The sequence below is a fragment of the Bufo bufo genome, chromosome 4 (genome assembly GCF_905171765.1).
Source record: "Bufo bufo chromosome 4, aBufBuf1.1, whole genome shotgun sequence".
Classification (NCBI taxonomy): domain Eukaryota; kingdom Metazoa; phylum Chordata; class Amphibia; order Anura; family Bufonidae; genus Bufo; species Bufo bufo.
The window spans coordinates 331,860,937-331,876,670 of record NC_053392.1 but is presented as its reverse complement, the minus strand read 5'-3'; the positions used below and the strand labels follow the sequence as shown (position 1 = coordinate 331,876,670).

The window sequence follows — 15,734 nt, the reverse complement described above, 5'->3', positions numbered from 1 at the left end:
CCCTCCAAGAAATGCCACCCCACACCATTACTGACCCTATGTCAAACCGGTCATGCTGGAGGATGTTGCAAGCAGCAGAACGTTCTCCACGGCATCTCCAGACTCTGTCACGTCTGTCACATGTGCTCAGAGTGAACCTGCTTTCATCTGTGAAGAGCACAGGGCGCCAGTGGTGAATTTGCCAATCTTGGTGTTCTCTGGCAAATGCCAAACGTCCTGCACGGTGTTGGGCTGTAAGCACAACCCCCACCTGTGGTCATCGGGCCCTCATATCACCCTCATGGGGTCTGTTTCTGACCGTTTGAGCAGACACATGCACATTTGTGGCCTGCTGGAGGTCATTTTGCAGGGCTCTGGCAGTGCTCCTCCTGTTCCTCCTTGCACAAAGGTGGAGGTAGCGGTCCTGTTGCTGGGTTGTTGCCCTCCTACGGCCTCCTCCACGTCTCCTGATGTACTGGCCTGTCTCCTGGTAGCGCCTCCATGCTCTGGACACTACGCTGACAGACACAGCAATCCTTCTTGCCACAGCTCGCATTGATGTGCCATCCTGGATAAGCTGCACTACCTGAGCCACTTGTGTGGGTTGTAGACTCCGTCTCATGCTACCACTAGAGTGAAAGCACCGCCAGCATTCAAAAGTGACCAAAACATCAGCCAGGAAGCATAGGAACTGAGAAGTGGTATGTTGTCATCACCTGCAGAACAACTCCTTTATTGGGGGTGCCTTGCTAATTGCCTATAATTTCCACCTGTTGTCTATCCCATTTCCACAATAGCATGTGAAATTGATTGTCACTCAGTGTTGCTTCCTAAGTGGACAGTTTGATTTCACAGAAGTTTGATTGACTTGTAGTTACATTGTGTTGTTTAAGTGTTCCCTTTATTTTTTTGAGCAGTGTATATAATTTCAGATGTGTTAATTCATAGTTTTGATGCCTTCAGTGTGAATCTACAATTTTCATAGTCATGAAAATAAAGAAAACTCTTTGAATGAGAAGGTGTGTCCAAACTTTTGGTCTGTACTGTATATTTTTGAACATTGATTTCATAACAGCTTTAAAGGGCATCAGTCAGCAGATTTCTACCTATGAAACTGGCTGACCTGTTTCATGTGCACTTGGCAGCTGAAGGCATCTGTGTTGGTCCAATGTTCATATGTGCCCGCATTGCACATGTAACAGGTCAGCCAGTTTCATAGGTACAGATGACAGATGCCTTTTAAAGATAATCACCATTTCCCACGAACATTACAGTACGTGTTGCTCAGTAACGCATGTGATAATGGAGCTGACAACTCCAATGGAGCTGAAAACACAGAGCAACAAAATAACAAAAACACAACTAAAGATCCAACAAGGAGTTAAAAACTGTGAAAATGAAAATGTTTGCCCTTTAGTTTTCTGAAAGTCCCTACAACCGCTCCAACATGTGAATGTGTACAGTAAGTTGTGCTGTAGGAGTTGTGACTGATTTCACAAGAACATCGGAAGGGAAAAAACTAACTATGTGACTGCCAGCACACTGTTATGCATTGTCTCTTACTTCTTGCCTGGAGGAAAAACATGAGCCAGACTTACGAATAGAACTAATTGTTTACTTCAAATTAGTCAGAGAAAAAGATTTGCGTGCGCATGATTTGCAGATAATTTAACTTTTACGAAATGGTCTACTATTAAAATGACAGGGTATGTGCTCATGATAAGACGCAAGTTCTTTTTTGCTTTATACTTTGTCCACTCAAAGTATGATCTGCCTACAGGTTTGAGGGATCTAGATCAGTGTTTCCCAACCAGTGTGCCTCCAGCTGTTGCAAAACTACAACTCCCAGCATGCCCGGACAGCCTTTGGCTGTGCGGGAATGCTGGGAGGTGTAGTTTTGCAACAGCTGGAGGCACACTGGTTGGGAAACACTGATCTAGATTACACACCCTTTGACACAGTTTTTAAACTTATTTAATACAACCCTAATTCCCAATAAAGGTTGAGACACTGTGTAAAATGTAAATAAATGTAAATAAAGAACAGAATGCACTGATTTTCAAATCTCATAGACCCATATTTTATTCCCAATAGATCATAGCACACATATCAGATATTGAAAGTGAGCAGTGGCGACTCTAGGAACAATATATAGGGGGGCACATAAGATACCACAGTCCCAAATGGGGGGCACTAATAACCGTTCGCTGCCACAGCGCCAGCCCAGCCTGCAGCAGATCACAGAGGCCTGGGGTCCACATTATAGCACTACTACATTTACATTTATTTATTATCAAAAAGCATCATACATAACTAAAAACATTTTTTTACTGTCCCTTTAAGAAAAAGCCAGAATATAATAAAAGACAAAAACAGACATTAAACTACATTTATAATAAAAAATTTACTTACAAAAGAAGCTATTCAGTCATCTGCTGTGCCATCCTCTGCTTGTGGATTCTTTCCCCTCCTTTCTGTCTCTCCTCAATGTGCAGGCGCACGTTATAGGGGATCTGTGGATGACACACTGTTATGGGAGCATCTGTGGATAACAGTTATGGGCATCTGTGGATGACACTGTTATGGGGGATCTGTGGATGACACTGTTATGGGCATCTGTGGATGACACTGTTATGGGCATTTGTGGATAACACTGTTATGGACATCTGTGGATGACACTGGTATGGGCATCTGTGGATGACACTGGTATGGGCATCTGTGGATGACACTGTTATAGAAATACATGCAAATAACTTAATTTGTGAGTATAATAAACCCTATATCTTAAAAATATCGAGGGTATTGCACCTTCTTTTCTGTTCCTTTGTGAAGGTATTCCGATCCGGTGTCTGGAATTAGCGGTTTGGTGGCTTATGACGGAATCTGAGGACCAGCAGGAGGTGGATAACAGTTTCCCTGTATGAGTAACACGTACTTGTGACTGTGGCTTCTGAAAGCTGGATACGATTTCAGTTCTCCGTCTTTATAGGATCTGACTTGAATAACTGATTTAAATTGCTGACGTATGGCGCGGTCCCCGCACCCCCTGTTTTATAAAGTGCCCTTTACCTTACAGTAGTGTCGGCGAGAGTCGCCGTGGCCACCCTAACTACTGTTACTAGTACAGACCATCACCCGGGCATCAGCCAGCATCAGCGGGGGGAACGCAGGTGGGCAAGAAATAACCTAGGGGGGGAAATAGCCCCCCCTTGCCCACCTGTAGCAACGTCTATGAAAGTGAGACATTTTACCATTTAATGAAATAACTAATTTAGAAATTGAAGGCAGCAACACATCTCAAAAAAGTTAGGACAGGGGAAACAAAAGGCTCGAAAAGTAAGTGGTACTAACAAAAAACAGGTGGAGGAGCAATTAGCAAGTCACAAGACTAGGTATAAAAAGAGCATGTTAGAAAAGGCAGAGTCTCTCAGAAACAAAAATTGACAGAGGTTCACCAATCTGTGAAAAATTGCTTCTAAAAATTGTGGAACATCCTCTCATCTATAGTACATATGCAGTCGCCGGGTTTGGGGTGGCTCCAACGTTAAGCTTGGTTCCCTAGAAACTCTCGAAGTGTCACCAAGCATTGCTGCTCTCCAGAAGGGATGGTAAGGCGTAGCGCACCCCAATGGGAAATGAGTCCATAGAGTCAGGGTCTGCAGTTAACCAGGGTGCTTCTTTACTGGAGGAATTCAGGTACAAAACAATACAGGTAAGGCATTGGGCTGGCTTCTCCAGTCTCCTCCCTGGCAAAATAATGTTTTGATGCTGAGGAAAGGCCTAAGCTCTCTCTCTCTCTCAGAAGTTTGGTACACTGGTCAAAGGCCCATTGTCTATAGCTCAGTAGTTATAGGGCTGGTGACCCATGGTCTGTGACTCAGCATCCCCATCTCAGCATCTTCTTCTGGTCACTCTTGCAGGCTGGCATGAGTCTCCCCCTCCAAGCACTGGTCTCTAACTGCAGAACACTAGGGGCTCTGACTGCTCTCCTTATATACAGTTTTATATATATAGAAAAACAGAAAAAACAAAAAACAGCGCCTCATGTGTGGTATCGTCTGGGTGAGTGTACAAATAAATGGTGCTTATTATATATACATATACAAAGAAAAGAACACAAATGTAATAGCACTCTGCAACCAGCACTCCGCCCTGCCTCCATGCTGGATGTTGAATGAGGCATTGGTGTACATTTTGGCCAAAGCGTAATAAGCCACTCACCACGTGAGGCCGGCAAAGCGATCCATGCCTGCAGGCTGAATGTTGGAGTGGGGAGAAGTCTTCCTGCTTCGCCATTCAGTGCGCCGCCGGCCTGAAGAAGAGAGGGAGCGCGGGGAGCTGAGCATTGAGTGACAGGACCCAGCTGCCAGTGCTCCAGCAATGAGCGCTTCCATCTGTATTGATGGAAGCGCTCATTGCTGCTGGCCTCTGGCAGTTGTGCTGTGGGCCCCCGCAGGAGCTGTGGGCCCCCAGCACTTGCCCAGGTATGCTGGTTGCTGATGCCGGCCTTGGTCCTCAATAATAGCTTCCTTGTTGTAAAGCAGAGCAGCGCTAGGGCATACATCACTTGCCTGATAGAAGGAGCAGCAAAGGAAAGAGGCAGTTTCAGGAAAGGTCGGGGCACAGAGCTTGTACCTGAGCCATGACAACTAAGTTTGGTGTCAGAGGAACACACCGACTCCTGGCTGTCGGGGGATGTCATTTGAGATGATGTTAAAGACCGAGTTAACCATTCCAGGAAAGTGGAATTGATCGTTAAAACACGACCGCTGGATGACAGTGGCAGCTCTGGCCTGTTGCTGCCACCACCCCTCCTTCTTAGCAAAGAAAGCGAGGGTGGTGCGCTCACCTGAAGCCAATAGGAGGCACGGACAACGCCGGGAACCTGGACGTGAAGGTGCGTATCCAAATTAAAAAGAGAGAGAGTCCAGGTTCCAAATAACGTGGTAACTTTAATAATTCAGTGCAGTAAAAACCAAAGACAATCCATGTCTACGCGTTTCGGATCCTATAATATTGATCCTTAATCATGACAGAAGAGGGAAATTCGAAATTCGGATTTGTTGCAGATCAAATTTTTCTTAAACTTTGGTTCGAATTCCACTTCAGATGCTTTGATTCGCTCGCACTAGTCTTGAAACAGGACACTTTACCATATGGACTTTACCTAGTAGATCATAGACTAGTACAGCAGGGATACCCGTCTTTGGTGGAATATCAGCCAGTACAGTAAGTTCACATTAGTCTGCTTTAGGCAGTCATGGAAGATGGCTCTGTGGCACTCTCTACTGTCTAGGTCAGGGATGGCCAACCTGAGGCTCTCCAGCTGTTGCAAAACTACAACTCCCACCATGCCCAGACTGCCTACAGGTATCAGCCTACAGCAAAGCATGGTGGGAGTTGTAGTTTTACAACAGCTGGAGAGCCACAGGTTGGCCAGCCCTGGTCTAGGTGGAGCCCTAGCTGGCTGAAGTGGTTGCCTACCATGTTAGACAAGATTTCAATCAGGTAGCAGGTATAGTGTAGCAATAGGGCTGTTGATATTTTATGCGGTCAGAAATTAATAAAAATGGCTTATAGTATATTTTGCCATAATTCTCTAGTTTAATCACTCCCTTAAAGTGTAACTGTCATATTTTTCTTTAATTACCAGTTTATTACAGCTAGGCTTGTATACTTGAGTTAGTCTGTCAATGATTGTCAAAAGGTCTGTAATTACCTTATAATAATGGGCAATGCCTCTTTGTTAATAATTTTGCATATAATAAATAATATTCACTACTACATTTGAGTGCCGTGGTTTCCTGGTCTTGATTCTACATTATACTTACCACTGAGCACCACCCACGACAACTAGGTGTGCCGACCAATTCAGCCTTTATTGCCCCCTTAACAGTAACATCCACAGCGCCCTTTTCTTTAACATTGACCTCCACAGCAGCCCGTCCCTTTAACAGTGACCTCCACAGCGGCTGCCCCTTTATTAGTGACCTCCACAGTACCCCATCTCCTTAAGAGTGATTTCCACAACACCCTATCCCCTAACAGTGGCCTCTACAGCAATCTGCCCCTTAACACTGACCTCCATAGCGGACCGTCCCCTTAACTGTTATCTCCACAGCAGCCTGCCCCTAGGGTGGCCAAAGGTCCGGTTTTAGGCTGGACAGTCCAGCTTTCAGACACCCTGTCCTCCGTCCGGTGCAGGGCCTGGACAAACACAGGGATGTTCTTTTGAACAGCTCACTCTCAGACAGCAGCACCCTCCCTCCTACCCCTGTTGCTGACAGAGGTAGATTTTTGCCTTCATTTTTTCAATCCCCGTCGGCTGCGGAGTGGGAGGGGGCGTGACTTAGCGGGACCTGGGGGCAAGGTTTTTAAGTCCATCTTTTGAGTGTGGCCTGAATGGCCACCCTACTTGCCCCTGAACTGTGACCTCCACAGCACTCCGCTCCCTTAACAGTGTCATCCACAGCGCCCTGCCCCTTTAAAGCTGACCTACTGCAGTAAAGAAAAATGGCTGGGTGGCAGTGGCGGATTACAATAGGGACGTTCGGGTCGGCAGCCCCGGGCCCAGCACCGCTGGGGGGCCCAACGCCGACCCGAACGCCCACATACGGGAGCGCATAATTCCCTGCCCCGCCGCCGATCACCACCATAGATTTCAGGCCTAGTAGGCCTGAGGCCTATACGGTAGTCAAATCCCGGCGCAGGCATGCGTGATGATATCATCGCGCGCACCTCTGCTGGGACGCAGCACAGACGCTAGCACATCCGCAATACCCAGTCCCCATAGCTCTGTGTGCTTTTATTGTTTTAAAAAAACTATTTGATACATATGCAAATTAACCTTAGATGAGTCCTGTCCCTGAGATAAGTCAGGGACAGGACTCATCTCAGGTTAATTTGCATATGTATCAAATAGTTTTTTTACACAATAAAAGCACACAGAGCTATGGGGACTGGGTATTGCGGATGTGCCAGCGGCCATCTAGCAACCCATGTCCTCAGCACTATACACAAAATCCCGATGACAGGTTTCCTTTTAGTGCCAACTTTGGGGGACATGGGGGGGACACATAGGAGGACATGTGAATAGACAGTACATCAGGGGAAATTGCAGTATGGGAGCAAATTACTATGTGGAGGAAAAATATGGTGGGATTACTGTGTGGGGGGAAATTATTATGGGAGGGATTACTATATGGGGCAATGTGGGGGAAACTACTGTGTGGGGGCAGTGTGGGGGAAATTACTGGGTGGGGCAGTGTGGGGTAAACTACTGTGTGGGGGGAGTGTGGGGGCGAAACTACTGTGTGGGGACAGTGTGGGGGAAACTACTGTGTGGGGCAGTGTGGGCGAAACTACTGTGTGGCGGCAGTGTGGGGGAAACTACTGTGTGGGGGAAACTACTGTGTGGGGGCAGTGTGGGGGAAACTACTGTGGGGGAGCAGTGTGGAGTAAACTACTGTGTGGGGGCAGTGTGGGGGAAACTACTGTGTGGGGGAAATTACTGTATGGGGGCAGTGTGGGGGAAACTATTGTGTGGGGCAGTGTGGCGAAAACTACTGTGTGGGGGCAGTGTGGGGGAATTTACTGTGTGGGGGCAGTGTGGGGGAAACTACTGTGTGGGGGAAATTACTGTGTGGGGGCATTGTGGGGGAAACTACTGTGGGGGAGCAGTGTTGGGTAAACTACTGTGTGGGGGCAGTGTGGGGTAAACTACTGTGTGGGGGCAGTGTGGGGTAAACTACTGTGTGGGGGCAGTGTGGGGGAAACTACTGTGTGGGGGAAACTACTGTGTGGGGGCAGTGTGGGGGAAACTACTGTGTGGGGGCAGTGTGGGGGAAACCACTGTGTGGGGGAAACTACTGTGTGGGGGCAGTGTGGGGTAAACTACTGTGTGGGGGCAGTGTGGGGGATACTACTGTGTGGGGGCAGTGTGGGGGAAACTACTGTGTGGGGGAAATGACTGTATGGGGGAAAACTACTGTGTGGGGGCAGTGTAGGGGAAATTACTGTATGTGGGTAGTGTGGGGGAAACTACTGTATAGGGCAGTGTGGGGGAAACTACTGTGTGGGGGAAATTACTGTATGGGGCAAACTACTATATGGGGCAGTGTGGTGGAAATTACTGTGTGGGGCAAATAACTATGTTGGGGAAATTACTGTGTGGGGGCAAACTACTTTATGGGGGGAGTGTGGGGGAAATTATTATATGGGGCAGCGTGGGGGCCTTGCTATTGGGGAGGCACTGTAGGGGCAATTCTATTATTTCTGGGGACACTATAAATGGATTATTACCTGGAGCCCAATATAGGGTGTTATTATTACTGGGGGCACTCTAGGGGACATTATAGCTGCTGTAGACACTATAGGGACATTTGGGGTAATTTATCAAACTGGTGTAAAGTAGAACTGGCTTAGTTGCCCATAGCAACCAATCAGATTCGACCTTTCATTTTTGACAACTCTTTTGGAAATCCAGTTCTACTATACACCAGTTTGATAAATGACCCCAATTATGTCTACTGGGGTCACTATTTTTTCAGCAGTATAGTACCTGGGACATAGGGGAGCACCAGGGGCACAGTATTGGGAGTCGCAGCAGGATGACATTGTTGGGACACTAGGATGGGGAGGTTGATGGAAAAATTTAGAAATCTAACGTGTCTGTGTTACAAACTCTGTAGAGACGAGATGCGGTTGAAAGAATTCGTCATGGCGGTCTAACAGAGGACAAGAGGAAAGAAAAGGTATGCATGACAGGAGATGTCCTTGGATGTAAGAGGTATGTGGTGCTGTATTCTCCTTCAAGTCTATTTAATTATAATTATATGTATTTTAAATTTGGCGACCAAATTTTTCAATTTAGGAGCCAATTTGGGGTAATTTGGGATATTTTTTTTAGTCTGGAGATGTCATATGGCCTAGGAAGAGACTGTGGCGCTCACAAAGCACTTCATACAGCCTCTTTATACAAAAAATAAAAATAAACTAAAATGGAGGGAGGGGCCCAAGTTGGTTAGACAGCCCAGGCCTATCATGCACTTAATCTGCCCCTGATTGGTTGTTATGGAAACCTGGTGTAAAACTGTGTGTATGTGGATACTAAGGGCCTTCGAGCTTCTATTGGCTGATAAGGGTCATGTGACCAGGCTTCTATTGGCTAATGCTTTTTTGGGGAATATCTCATGCAGGGATGTCCTTTTGAACAGCTCACTCTCAGACAGCAGCACTATGCTGTCTGAGCGTGAGCTGCAGGGAGAAAGTCACCCTCCCTCCCACCTCTGCAGCTGACAGAAGTTGATTTTTGCCTTCATTTTTTCAATCCCTGTCGGCTGCGGAGTGGGAGGGGCGTGGTCTAATCAGATCGAGGCGTGGCTTGGCGGGACCTGTGGGCGGGGTTTTAGGTCTGTCTTTTGAGTGTGGCCTGAATGGATACCCTGCCTGTCCCCTGAACTGTGACCTCCACAGCACTCCGCACCCTTAACAATGTCATCCACAGCACCCTGCCCCTTTAAAGCTGACCTGCAGCAGTGTAGAAAATGGCTGGGTTGTTATGAAAACCTGGTGTAAAACTGTGGAGACTAAGGGCCTGGGGGCTTCTATTGGCTGATAAGGGACATGTGACCATGTGTATGGCAGTTGGGATATGAAGAGAAAGACCTGCAGGCTTCTATTGGCTAATGTAGGTTATGTGATATGCCATATTTGCATTTCATGGGAATATCTCAGGAAGGTACGTGCTAGAGAGCTGAGACCCGGTCTAAAACCTTCCCGGACATGGGACACCTGATGTACCTGTGTGCCAATATACAAATATACTGTGTATATATATATATATATATATATATATATATATACACTGCTCAAAAAAATTAAGGGAACACAAAAATAACACATCCTAGATCTGAATTAATTAAATATTTTTCTGAAATACTTTGTTCTTTACATAGTTAAATGTGCTGACAACAAAATCACACAAAAATAAAAAAAATGGAAATCAAATTTTATAACCCATGGATTTGGAGTCACACTCAAAATTAAAGTGGAAAAACACACTACAGGCTGATCCAACTTTGATGTAATGTCCTTAAAACAAGTCAAAATGAGGCTCAGTAGTGTGTGTGGCCTCCACGTGCCTGTATGACCTCCCTACAACGCCTGTGCATGCTCCTGATGAGGTGGCGGACGGTCTCCTGAGGGATCTCCTCCCAGACCTGGACTCAAGCATCTGCCAACTCCTGGACAGTCTGTGGTGCAACGTGACGTTGGTGGATAGAGCGAGACATGATGTCCCAGATGTGCTCAATTGGATTCAGGTCTGGGGAACGGGCGGGCCAGTCCATAGCATCAATGCCTTTGTCTTGCAGGAACTGCTGACACACTCCAGCCACATGAGGTCTAGCATTGTCTTGCATTAGGAGGAACCCAGGGCCAACCGCACCAGCATATGGTCTCACAAGGGGTCTGAGGATCTCATCTCGGTACCTAATGGCAGTCAGGCTACCTCTGGCGAGCACATGGAGGCCCTCCAAAGAAATGCCACCCCACACCATTACTGACCCTATGCCAAACCGGTCATGCTGGAGGATGTTGCAGGCAGCAGAACGTTCTCCACGGGATCTCCAGACTCTGTCACATCTGTCACATGTGCTCAGTGTGAACCTGCTTTCATCTGTGAAGAGCACAGGGCGCAAGTGGCGAATTTGCCAATCTTGGTGTTCTCTGGCAAATGCCAAACGTCCTGCACGGTGTTGGGCTGTAAGCACAACCCCCACCTGTGGACGTCGGTCCCTCATATCACCCTCATGGAGTCTGTTTCTGACCGTTTGAGCAGACACATGCACATTTGTGGCCTGCTGGAGGTCATTTTGCAGGGCTCTGGCACTGCTCCTCCTGTTCCTCCTTGCACAAAGGCGGAGGTAGCGGTCCTGCTGCTGGGTTGTTGCCCTCCTACGGCCTCCTCCACGTCTCCTGATGTACTGGCCTGTCTCCTGGTGGCGCCTCCATGCTCTGGACACTACGCTGACAGACACAGCAAACCTTCTTGCCACAGCTCGCATTGATGTGCCATCCTGGATAAGCTGCACTACCTGAGCCACTTGTGTGGGTTGTAGACTCCGTCTCATGCTACCACTAGAGTGAAAGCACTGCCAGCATTCAAAAGTGACCAAAACATCAGCCAGGAAGCATAGGAACTGAGAAGTGGTCTGTGGTCACCACCTGCAGAACCACTCCTTTATTGGGGGTGTCTTGCTAATTGCCTATAATTTCCACCTGTTGTCTATCCCATTTGCACAACAGCATGTGAAATTGATTGTCACTCAGTGTTGCTTCCTAAGTGGACAGTTTGATTTCACAGAAGTGTGATTGACTTGGAGTTACATTGTGTTGTTTAAGTGTTCCCTTTATTTTTTTGAGCAGTGTATATATATATATATATAGAGAGAGAGAGAGAGAGGGAGAGAGTCTTGATTTCGGAAAAGAGTGTAACATTTACCATTACATCAAATTTTGGCACAGTTGACGACAATGTCTAAGTGCATTCACATTAGGATTTGTGGACCAACGCTTAAAATAGAGCACAAATTTGTCACGCATAATGTCATCATTCTTTTTACAGAAAGAAGGCAAGCAGGTTCATATGAGGAGCCAAATGCTAACAAGCCATGACCTGCACAAGTCAGTTACAATTGCAAAAAGTTGGACCCATCTCCACATTCTCACAACCTGAACGGCAAGTGTATGTTTGGCGTAAGTGACTTTTCATTAAAGGAGTTTTCCCATCTCAAACTTTAACCCACGGTGAGTTTTGGCTCAGGATGGCTGGCATTACAGAAACAGCCGAGTGGCAAGCAGTTTCCATCGTTCCCATAGCAGTGAATGGGAATTAGGCAAAAAGCAGAGCATCGAGAGCTGCACTGTTTCCATATGGAAACCGCATAACTTATTCTTCTAAGCTGTTTCTGCAGCTTCCATTCACTGCTATGGGTGTTATGGAAACAGTGGAGCTCCAGCTGATGGTCTGTTTTTGTAACTTTGGTCACCCAAGGCCAGTGCTTACTATCAGTCATGAGATGTAACCTGAAGCTCATGGGCCCCAATGAAAAATCTGTGGCAAGGCCCCAACTTAACATGCCATTTTTAAACAGCTGATTTTGGTATTACATGGCGGTTATTCAGACTTTTGAAGTCCTATAGAATGGAAGGTGCCTGTACAGAGTGGCTTTCATTTTTTGTTTATATTGAGTGTCTACATCAATATGATGTCCTTATGTCCTAATAGGGCATATTTTTGAGGGTCAAGAACTCCATTCCTGGTGTCTTCTTATATGGGGAGGCAGTTTGGGTGTGACTGCTACCACTTTACTTTCTATACCTACACCGGTGACATTGTGACTATAGGACCATGAACTCCATGCTACACAGCTTGCTATAAATTAACTGCTTGATGACTAGGTCTGCAGCATGCATTGATGGGATGGGCCGTAGTCTAATGGTTGTATAGCTATGCATTATAATTCATAGATTATTATTATCATCATCCATATGCTGGTGGAAGAGCAAACAGCAAGTTTAAATCCAACATACCCAATACTGTTTTTACCATGTCTGCTGATGGGAGATAGCTAGGCTGCTGCCATTCATGTTGCAGTATGGACTTATCCTACTGAAGCTGATAGGATTGGCTGACATTAATCTATGTGATTGGCTGTCAAAAATCTCAAAGTTTTACTGGAAAGTGGTAACAGTTGCAATTTTAATAGCAGTTTAAATGTTCAGATCAGGAGCAGATGTTAACAATGAGTCATAATGTAAGTTAATACAAAGGGTAGGAAATGGGAAAGTAAAAAATTGACTGGCTCAGATTAGTATGTTCTGATTACTGGTGAAAACAAAGCAGAAATGTGCTGATTATCCAAACTAGTTCAACTAATTTCAGGAGAATGTTAAACTAATTTTGTAAGCCGGTGGCAACGGTACCTATTGACTGACATATCTCAGGAACATACTGTACTAAGATTGGCAAGGTTGACTGTCCAGTTTTCATAATGTGAGTGGGAAGTTGGTTTAGTGACATACCAATTCAGATTATTATAATGTGCCCCATCTAGTCCAGCTGCATGACACGCTTCTCGTCTTCCTTTATGTGATCTCCTCTCTGGATCCTGTACATTCAGAAATAGGTGAGAGAGAGCAGAGTCACTGCCAAACAATCAACAAACTGGTTCTTCCAGACTAAGCGTTACGGTGGAGACAGCTAAATATTCTTCATGACTGCTATGGAAATGACACATTTTGTATTGATACTGTATAATAATAATCTTTATTTATATAACATATTCTGCAGCTCTTTAGAATCACAGAAGTCGTATACAACAAAATCATACATTACATAGCAACAGACAAGTTAACAATTGAAACAAGAGGAATGAGGGCCCTGCTTATAAGAGCTTACAATCTATGAGGAGATAGGGGTGACACAAAAGGTAACAAGGACTTGTTTTGTACAATGGTCCAGCCATCTGAACACAATAGGGTAGTAGATATAAACCTGTATGAGCCAGTCACCAGCAAATATCTATAGTGCTTCTGTGTGTAGGAGTGTGGTGGATAATGTTTGATGATGTATCAGTGTAATAACTCAGGGTCACTTAGCTCTCTGGGATTGCCGTCTTTTTACTTAAGATGGTTGGTACACCTCAAGAAACCACTCCAACACCACAGATTTTGGTGCCGCAAGCAGCTTTATTATCTCTTCCACAGCAGTCAGTGTACTTTCAAACACAGGATAAAACTGGGTTCATACAGTACATGCGCTGTGAACTCCGGCAGTCTGTTCTGGTGGAGGAACAGACTGCCAGGGTTCACTGTATCTGGCGTAATGGGATCCAGCGGTAATCCATCTGCTTTCCGGCATATATGTCGACTTTCAGCTGTACAAAAAATATTGCGTGTAGCATTTTTTTGTCTGGCTGAAAACTCACATGTATTCCATAAGCAGTGATTGGATTTAAGAGCCGGAGGTCACAACACAGATGTGAACCTGGCCTAACAAACAACGTCCTCGGCCATTTGGCTAGCAGGACCTGGGTCTGTCACCGAGTTCCCCAAAACACTAATTACAATCATACCACTCATGTGATCTTAGAGTTGGGGTTCCCACAGGCCTTGGCATAGCCTGCAGCACTATTGACAGAGCTCAGCTGGCTGCTAATTGCCCTTCATTAACAGCCTAGCTGACGCACAGAGACAGAAAACCCTAATTTCCAAGACTATCGCCTTTTCTGGGTGAGATACACTATTTTACTGACCCCAATATTCCATTTTGGCAGCCCCACTGCCACATCCTGTTCAGAAGAATGTTGTTGAGGGGGATATAAGGTGAATGGAGAAGTTAGATTAGGGGATGTGATAGCTGCCCTAAAAATATGTGTTTTTAGAAGGCATCTAACCTAATTGTTCGAGTTTGTGTGTTCCAGAGAACCGTTGTAGCTTAGGAAAAGTCTTGGAGCCGGGAGTGAGATTATGGTAGATGTTGGTCGCAAATCATATGCAGAGTGTGGGTAGGGTGGTAGACAGAAATAAGGGAGGAGATTTGGGAGAGGTTCAGCACTGTGGAGAGCTTTGTGGGTGCGAATTACCACTTTAAATTGAATCCTATACTGTATGGGCAAGCAGTGCAATCACTGGCATAGGAAGGAAGCATCAGAGTAGCGGTTAAACAGATAAATTAACTAAATGTGTAAAATAAGTGGCGTTACCAGCGCTGGAATAAAGGGGGGTATACAGCAAAGCTATTAGAAAGTACCTGTTCTGGTGAGGTGATAGCTCGATGCTGGTGTGTTGTATGGCGAATGATCAGTCCATAGATGTTGCAGGATAAATCTCAGTACTTCTTGCTCAACCTCAAAGCGCGAGCGCCGCCCCGGCCGGTAGCTGGCGTGCGCGCAAAGGAGCCAGTTGGTATGGGATTCCGGAGCGTGGAGTGTGACGTCACAATGGTCCTACGGTAAGTTCCAGAGACCAAAAACAATCCTACGCGTTTCGAAGCCTACGGGCTTCTTCGTCAGGGATTACAGATAAATTAGCCTGCTGCTGCATTCAGGATAGATTAGAGAGGGGAGAGTTTAATGAGGGGTAGACCAATTAATAAATGCATTACAGTAATCAAGAAGAGAATGGATCAGGACAACAATGAGAGTTTTTGTTGTTTCCACAGAAAGAAAAGGGTGAATTCTAGAGATGTTTTTGAGGTGTAGGTGGCATGAGCGGGCAAGAGATTAAATATAGGGGGTGAAGGATAGATCAGTGTCAAATGTCGAGATAGGTGGGCTGACTAGGTGTTATGGTAGCTCCACACAGTTAGATGAACATATCAGGATTAGGTAGGTTAGTAGATGGAGAACACACAAGTAGTTCCATTTGTGAACGATTTTGTTTCAGGTACAGAAGACATGATGTTGGAGACAGCAAACAGACAGTCAGTGTTGTTCTGTTATACATCAGGGGTGATGTCACAGGATGAGATATATAGTCGGGTATCATCAGCATAGAGATGGTACTGGGTAAAAAATCTACTGATGGTCTGTACATTAGGGGCTGTGTAAAGAGAAAAGAGGAGACGACCTGGAACTGAACTCTGAGCAATCCCAACACCAAGAGAGACGGGAGAGGAAGGAGAACCAGCGAATGATACACTGAAGGAGCAGGCAGAGAGATAGGAAGAAAAACAAAAGAGAGCAGTGTCC

At 45.9% G+C, this 15,734-nt stretch overlaps 1 long non-coding RNA gene across 1 annotated transcript; it reads left to right on the top strand.

The window, feature by feature from the left end:
- Window positions 1-1,054: 1,054 nt before the first annotated feature.
- LOC120997045 lies at window positions 1,055-15,243 on the top strand. The gene is made up of 3 exons (XR_005778054.1): window positions 1,055-1,174; window positions 7,125-7,134; window positions 15,229-15,243. It is a non-coding gene; the product is annotated as an uncharacterized LOC120997045 (long non-coding RNA).
- The last annotated feature ends 491 nt before the right edge of the window (window positions 15,244-15,734 follow it).